Source organism: Apodemus sylvaticus, chromosome 2 (genome assembly GCF_947179515.1).
Source record: "Apodemus sylvaticus chromosome 2, mApoSyl1.1, whole genome shotgun sequence".
NCBI lineage: Eukaryota > Metazoa > Chordata > Mammalia > Rodentia > Muridae > Apodemus > Apodemus sylvaticus.
Genome location: NC_067473.1, coordinates 1,824,782 through 1,833,336, shown reverse-complemented (window position 1 = coordinate 1,833,336; position 8,555 = coordinate 1,824,782).

Here is an 8,555-nt window from a genome sequence, read left to right as displayed (position 1 = left end):
TCTCTACACCGCTGTTTGGTTTAGGGCGGAGAGCTCCTCAGACCTCATCAGAGACATTTCATTGGGCAGTGGATGGTGCTTTAACACAGAAACTGCGCAGAGAGCACGTGTCTATGGAGAGCTCAGTCACAAATGCGACCCCTGTATTGCTGCTTCCTCCCAAGGCTCAGGGACCACTGTAGGAGATGGGACAGAAAGGCTGTAAGAGCCACTTAGATACTGGGAAGGACCAGAGTAAAGCGGTGGACACCGCGGGATGACTTCTTTCATTACCTCATAGCAGCCGGAGCTGCCTACACGTAAGACTAAGCCAGTCAACCTTCCAGCATAAATGGAGAGGGCTCATGTGCTGCCAGCCCTGACTGAAGAGCTTTGGACAGTTGATGGCTTCTAGGTGAGAGCAATTTCCTTCAAGAGTATGGCTCTTGAGAGGTGGACCCATACCCAGAAGTTTATGGGCACCACAAACTGTACTCAGTGGGCTATAGAAGAAGGAAGAGAAACAGGAACAGGAGGAGGAGGGGGACGAGGAAGAAAACAAGGAGGAGGAAAAAGAGGGGGTAGTTAAAAAGGGTAGGCAGGCAAAGGGTAGATCTAGGAGGAAGTAGGGAAAGGGTGGGATTATGCCCAAATTACATTGTATACAAGTATGAGATTCTCAATGAACTAATAAAAACAACATATTTTCAAATGAAAACTAAAATAAGGACTGCATGTAGATAGAAACCTGGCTGGCTATGTCACCCTTGACAGCAACAGATGGCCTCTCTGTGTTTCAGGGCACCACACAGGATTCCTAACTTCTTTTAATAATTCAGGAAAGGGCTCTGCATGTAGGTCTTGGGAACTTGGGTCAGGGAGGGCTCTGTCCTGGCCTTTGCTAATTGTCTCTAGCTGAACCCAACCAGCCTTTTCTCATGAAAGACATCAGGTGGGAGAAGGACTTCTCCAAGTACCTGTGACCATGACCAAATCTCACAATATCTATCTTCATGCTCCATGATGTCTCAGAGGCTGTGCTTACTCAGCACTCCTTAGAAGTTTGTTAAGGACAGCAGCCTTAGCATTCAGAAGGGTTGAGAAGGTTGGGTGGCCGTAAGGGACTGCTGAGCAGAAGGAAGTGTGCTGAAGGGACAGCAGGCTCTCCAGTGTAGTGAAAGGATAACAGCTAGTTCAAAGGAAAGTGCCACCATGTAAGCAGAACAAGCAATAAACAGAGACACCTGACGTGTGGCAGACTCTATTTTATTCAAGGTGGTCAGGCTCCATGCGGGCCTGCTCCTTGGAAAATGTGGCATTGTGCCTGCTTACCACCACCCGGCCAGATAGGGTCCCAGTGATTCCAGCCCTCCTGCACCTCCCAGCTAGTCATGAAGTGTGTCTGGCTTTCCTCTGGTCAACAGATAGATCTATGTTGCTGTCTTTAGAGTGATCACCTGTGGACAACCCTGCCTGATGTGATGACTGGCAGCTGCACTACAGATAACCTTGTGTCCTTAAGGAAAGCCACAGTGCCAATGTGATGCCTCCTGATGTCGCAGTGTGGGATCCTGCCATCCATAAGCCGCAGGAACACCAGAGTGCCACTGCACTTACAGGGCTGGGACCCTGGAGGCAAAGAGAGGGACCCCAAGCCTGGAGTCTCTCTCTGAGAAAGGAGGCCCAGCTAGGACTTTAACTTCTTATCTGCATCCAGACCCTTGGCTCTATAGCCACAAAGTGAGTTTAGTAGTGTTTCCACACAATGTTGTCATGGAGATGAACTGGGATAGTACCATAGAGGAGTCTGAACATTCACAGCCATCACTGAAGCAATGAGAGCCCAAGTACTTTCAGGCACTCAGGACCCTGAAGGGCCGGCTACCAGCGGCCCCTTGCCTTTGGGCTGAGGACTGGAGACGTCCCAGACAAGAGCTTTGTCTGGCTATCCTCTTAGAGTGCTGCTCCTCCCTTACAGGGCACCAGGTCCACGTGGGGGACTGGAATGACGTCATGGTTTGCCTTCAGGCTGGCTCTCCTGAGATGGTCCTAGAACAGAAGTGCAGCACCTCACCTACCATGCACTTGTAGGCAGTGTCTGCCCCTTAGCGATGTCATTGGAGGGGAGCTTCTGGAACTTGCAAAAAATGTGGGAACAAAACATTAATCCCTTTATTGTTAATAAGAAGAAAACACCGAAGGCAGCCACAGTGAACGAAGTCAAAATGCCAGAGCCGTTGACAGTGTTGTGAGGCACTGAGAATTAATTTACACACACTGAAGAAATGGTTAAGAAAAAAAAAGGGCGGCCTAATTCACACCAGCACACAGGTGTGTTCATCTACAGGAATATGTTGAAACAAACCTCTGGGTAACTGGATTGAGCGCACATTTTTGTCTGCTTTTTAAAATCTGCGTTTTCTAAATATATTATTCATTTTCTCTTCTAATAAAAATACACAAGTGTTTGCTTCTACTTTTTTTTTTTCATTTTGTTTTGTCTGGTTCTGTTCACTTTTATTCGTTTGGGCCAGGGTCTCATTATACTTCTGAGACTGGTCTCAAACTTGAAATGTCCCTGCTCCAGCCTCCCAAGTGCTGGGGTTACAAGCATGTATCATACTTGATGCTCAGTCTGGGCTTATTATTATTATTTGCTTAAGATTTGATTACTGCTTTTAAATTTTTAGATCTATTTTATTTTATGTGTACAAGTATTTTGCCTGCAAGTATGTGAGTGCATCACGTATGTGCCTGGTGCCTGTGGAGGTCAGAGGGCATCACAGTTCCTGGAACTAGAGTTTCATATGGTTGTAAGCTACCATGTAGGTTCTGGGAACTGTACTCAGGTCCTGTACAAGAATTCATTCACCATAGTAGACACTCCCATGCCAGGTCTAAAGAGGACAAAATGACCAGAGGTCAACTGGCTGCAGGCCCTGAGTCACAGTCATACATGGCAGACCAGAGGGTCCTCTCTCCTCTTGTCTACCTGTCTACTCAGCCAGGCTGCAAGAGTCTTTTTCCCTTTTTTGGTTTTTGAGACAGAGTTTCTCTGTGTAGCCCTCGCTGTCCTGGAACTCACTCTGTAGACCAGGCTGGCCTCGAACTCAGAAAGCTGCCTGCCTCTGCCTCCCAGAGTGCTGGGATTAAAGGCGTGTGCCACCCCGGCTTGTGGGAGTCTTAAATCAGGAAGGAAACAGCCTCTTTATCCACAGCTGGCAGAAAGGGACCCATCGTCCTCCCCACAGACCTCGTGCTCACCTTGAAATTCAAGCAGTGTCCATTGTGTGCCTGCAGGAGTGCTGTCTGAGGGACAGCCAGCCTCACAGCTGTTCTGGGTGACTCCTTCCAGAGGCTCAGACCCAACATCTTCCTGGAACCCAGACCTACCTGCGTTGGGGACCTTGTCACAGTGCCCAGAGCATGCGTGTAACTCTACAGTCAGGCTGAGGTCCAGCAAGGACAAGGCCTGAATACGGCATTCGGGGTAAAAGACAGGGTTGGGGCACCTCTCTTCTACCTGCAGCCCCTGCTCTCTCTGGTCTCCCTGAGATGCTGAGGGTTTGTCGCCCCCTTGTACTGGGGTGCTCAGTGTGCTGTTCTTCACTTACCCCTGAGGCCTGCACCCCAACAGGGAGCACGGTTTCTCTGAAGACTCACAGCGTTCCCGCTGGCCATCCTTGCTACAAGCCAGTACCCACTTCCTCCCTCTGCCACATCAACTGTGGATCTAGGTCAGGTCCCTCTCGGCGGGAGCTCCCAGTTGCTTGGTCCCCCCATGGCTCTGCTCCTGCCTGCCCTTACCTGCCACAGCAAGGCTAGCAGACCTGGGTTAACCAGAAGGCTTCTGACCCCCGGAGATCTTTTCTTATCCTGGACCCAGCATAGACATTACAAGACTGGCTGCTTCCTGATCAAGGAGCTGCTGGGACAAAGGGTACGTTTTATCTTTTTGAATGGTGGACAGCCGAGGTCTGTGTGTGTGGAGGATTGGATGGAGAGAGAGGAGAGGCAGCTATTCTAAATCAATCATCTACCACCCAGTATGACTAGCCAGGTCCCAGAGTGAGCTGTCGACCTTGGGAGGCTGAACCTCTACATCCCACAATTTTGAGGAGAAGCCTTTCTCCAGATGTGGCATAGTGAATCTTGGACTTACAATCCAGCCTATGAGCGGCGCCAGAGCTGTGCGCAGGGAATTCAAGGTGTAAATCAATAAGAAAGTAATGGGAAGGGGCCCAGCCCCCAGCTCATCACTCATCCTGCAGATAAGGCTTTGTCTGAGCCACACTGCTCCCTAGGGACCCTTATTGACTGTCCAGAATAGCCCTGCTCAAGGACACAGGCTGCTCAGAGGGGGCCGAGAGTTGGTAAGGGAATCCGGATGACTCAGAGAACAAATAGGCAGACCTAACTCCTTGTCCACTGTCCCCAGCTCTGCCTGTCGCTGGCCTCGACTCCACTGTGTGGTGGGTGGGGCTGTGACAGATCCCCACCGCTCCCAGCTTCCCGCCAGAACAGGAGAGTGGAGCTGCTCACCACAGGAGGAAGTGTTTTTGTCTGGGAGTCAATCATCAGGAACTATACAGAAAGAATGGGAGTGGAGATTTGCCTGATGTGAGGCTCTCTGGGAGAGACAAGAGTAAGACTCAGAAATAATGTGAATCTGTATTTAGGCAATCCATCCCATGCTCCCCACACACAGCCCTCCCCTGAGCTCTGCCTCTGCTCTGCTGCGTCCATGCTGAAGGGCCTGGGTGCTAGCGTCCACTCGCTCCCTGGTTCCCTCCAGCCCAGTGCTGCTCAGCTGAAGAAGGACTTCTCCATCCCACAGGAGGGGTGCACTACTGGCCCGTCTGTGATCAGGTATGGCGTCAGCCCTAGTCCAGGCCAGCTACAGGTTCCCAGGCTAGGGCCCACTAGGGAAACGATGGCACTAACTGGCCATCTCCTTTGTCTACCATGTGGAGTGTCACTTACAAACCACACACTCACACTGGACCCATTACAGTTAGGATATTCATAATCAGGGCTTTGATTACGTTTAAGGCAGTTGAAGCATCTGTTTTTTTATCCTAATCATCTGTTACCCTGTGTGGGATCTGCTTTTGTATCAGAGTTCCCATCTTAATAGACCTTTTGTTAAATAGGAGCAGATAGTCTATTTTCTAGTGTTGTGCTTTCTTCCATAACCCCGGATGCAGGAGTGTTTCAGCTGTGTCTTCTCGTGAAGAACAGAAGAGCCATGAAGATGGTTTCCACAAGACTGGTGACTGAAATCTGTTACCATAGTGTCACTTTAGGATTACAGTTTCCCTTTATCGGCTGATTTCAGACAATGTGCTGTGGAGAAATTCCCACTCACTCTGAAAGCTGCTGAGGCAAACCATCACAGAAAACGCCAGGAGTCTGTTGTGCTACTTGAAGCGCCAGCCTTGCTATCATGACGTTTACAGTTAGCAACAACTGTTTAGCTTCTGCCTTACAGGCTCTGCTCAATTGGCTGGCACTGGACATTCATTCCTCACCATGGGGGGATAAGGCTCCCTGAGAGGACACTTTAGCCCCCTCAGCAGCTCTTTGGGAAGTAACATGCACTGCCCGGGTTCCAGTGCGTTCCCCCTCAGCGGTTGGAGGGAGCAAGATCATCCGCTGAGTCTTTTGCTTTTCTGGTCAGGCTTCTGTTTTGTGCTGTGTTTGGAGGACACGAAAGATCTGATAAGGTGTTTTAGATCTGTGTCCCATGATCCTGTCACAGTACAAGATTCTACCTTCCACAGGACATTTTTTATCAGCGAGTTAATATTTGAAAAAATTTCTGCAGCGATCTTATTGTTGAGATGGGATTGTTTCTGTTGTAATTTCAAGTATTTTTCTCTTTCTGAAATGAAAACAATTCTTCAAGATGAGAAGTATAGGAATGTGGTGTTTTCTGGAAGGACTTACATTTCCAGACACCATTTCTCCAGGATCATTCTAGAGTCATCAAATCTTCAAATATGCTTCTCATCTCCCAATTTTATTTATTTCCCTATGTGTTTTGACCTTTATACCTAAGTTTCTTTCTTCTTCTACCCATCCACCCACTAATCCATCTACCTACCCACTGACCCATCTGTCTGTCTACTTAACTCACCTACCAACCCATCTATCCATCCATCCTACCACCCAGTTACCCACACACTGACCCATCCATCCATCCAACCCATCTACCAAGCATCCACCCATCACCCATCCTTCTACTCACTTCTGAACTTTCTCAGAGAATCAGAAGAGAAGCGAGACTGTCTTCACATACTGCCCTTCTAAGGCAAACCTCCTGCCAGTGATGAAGCAACAGGAAGTAGAGTAACCAACATTACATAAAGGCAATCACCTTCGCACAGGACAGATGATGGCAAAGCATGCCTGTAACCCCTGCCTCCTACACGTCTAGGGCAGGGCAGGGAGTACAGCAACAAGACCATGCCATTTACTGTGTCTTTTCCTAGGTGATTCTCAGCCCATATTTCAGCTTCATTTATTGCTTTTGATCTTTTCTATTCAGTTTTTTCCTTGGTCTAAAAGCAAATAAACTTATAAAGAGAACTATACTGCAGTCAGGAAGTTATAACAAAACCACACTGGTCTCTTTCAAGTATAGTTTTCTTGCCATAATTTAATGTTCTTCACTGTATGTAGGTACCAAATGATGCCGCATTCTACTTACTGGCCTTTAACATTTCTATGTCTAAGATTCTCTCACAAGTTTGTATCAAGTTTAAGAGCAGACCAACAAACATACAAGATTGACTTCCTCCAATATCCTACCATAATCTGAATTTTGAGACTGATACACAGTTAAACTTTTGTTGTTGTTGCTGTTATTACATGGGACTATGTGTAAGAATAACACAGAGAGATGTGTCAGAGCTCCTGCTTTGGCTATGTCTTAGGACTTGCCTCAGTAAGAGTGGATGTCTCCTGTTAGGACTATGGCTGGTTCTACCTGTACTCTCTAGTGAAATGGGTTTGGCAGGCTTGGCTTGTTCTTCGCAAACAGCGACTTGCAGAACAAAGACAGGCATCTTTTTTGGCTAGTTTGATATGTGGATTGTGAGAAAACAGGTTCAAGCAAGGCTTACTGCTTCCTCTAACACAAGTTTCCTCTTCCTGACTTTTACGTACTCACTCTGACTTCCAAGGAACTTTAATGTTGTTGTTGAAGTTGTTAATTTTTTGACCCAGATTTAGGTTGATTTTTGTTAACTCTAAGAGATTTTCATCTTGCCATTTGGGTGTTTCTTTCATTTGCTTGATTTAGTGGTGAGTGGTTCGCAGTTGGGATAGCTTCTCTCTCCTATGGCTACTTCTCAGCAAAGCAGGCATCTCACAGGAAACAGGCAGAGACAGTGGCTCCAGGTAATTCTCAATCGAACCGAGATTTAATCAGCAACTCAGTAAGCTATAGGCATTTACATGAGCTCAACAAGCTTGATATGGAAAAGAATTTCAAAAAAATATGAGTCATGAGATACCCAAACCACTGGTAAGAGCTAAGACCCTGATTGGTGAGAAATCCAGGACGATTTGGGAAGAGTCTGACAATCCATCTGCACAAAGGCGCCAGCAGGTGAAAAGCAGCCTGAGGACGGGACCTTCTCAGCCTTGTTCCCATCAGGGTAAATACTAAGAAATGGGACCCTAGTATGCATTTCCTAATAAAGCCCAAGTAAGACCATGCTAAAAAGACTTCCTACTTCAAATGCCGAGTTAATCTTACAGGTTACAGAAATAAGATACAAGGACCAGGTCCCCCTCCCTTTTCCTGACATCTCCACTATAGCTTGGAATATGCTTTAAATAACATTTTTCTTCCCTGCTGAGAGGTAGCATTACCTGTCCTTGTATCTCTTCTTCCTTGTCCATTTGGAGCACAGAATCTCAAGGTTACAGAGGACCTATAATCCAACTAGCCACAGACACATTGCAAAAGCACACACTTTTACAGATTCCCAGATAAACAAGTAGCATTAAGACTTAAGACTAAAGGGAAGGAAAAAACCCAGAAATCTCTTCCTTTTATGTTGGTAAAATTTTGCAAATATAAGGATTATTCTGGCTAAGGAGCCCCAATGCATGACCTAAATAGTGCCATTTCTGGGTGGTTTTATAAACAACAATGTTAGCTCTTCTAGTAAAATGGTTGCCTGTTACTCATGCAAGTTTCAATGACAATGATGACAATTTCTTTAATTAAACAGGTATAACCTGTACCCACACATGCTGAATAATTAAAGTTTAATTCCACTGAATGCAAATTTAGCAGATAATGCGGAACACCCAGAAGAAACTGTTATTACATTTTGTTACAGTAGGTGTGGTAAAGGTTAATTTCCTTCTACATCCAAAAATAAATACATAAATACAAGTCCCAAAGAAGAGAGATAAATCAGCTAGCAGGAAAATTTATACACTACGATCAGTTAGGAGAAAACAAACAAAGAGAGATTTAACCAAGACAAAAATGTGTTCAGTGCCAAATCTTTTGAAACCCACTATGTGATAACCTTTGGAATCATGTGAACTCAGAG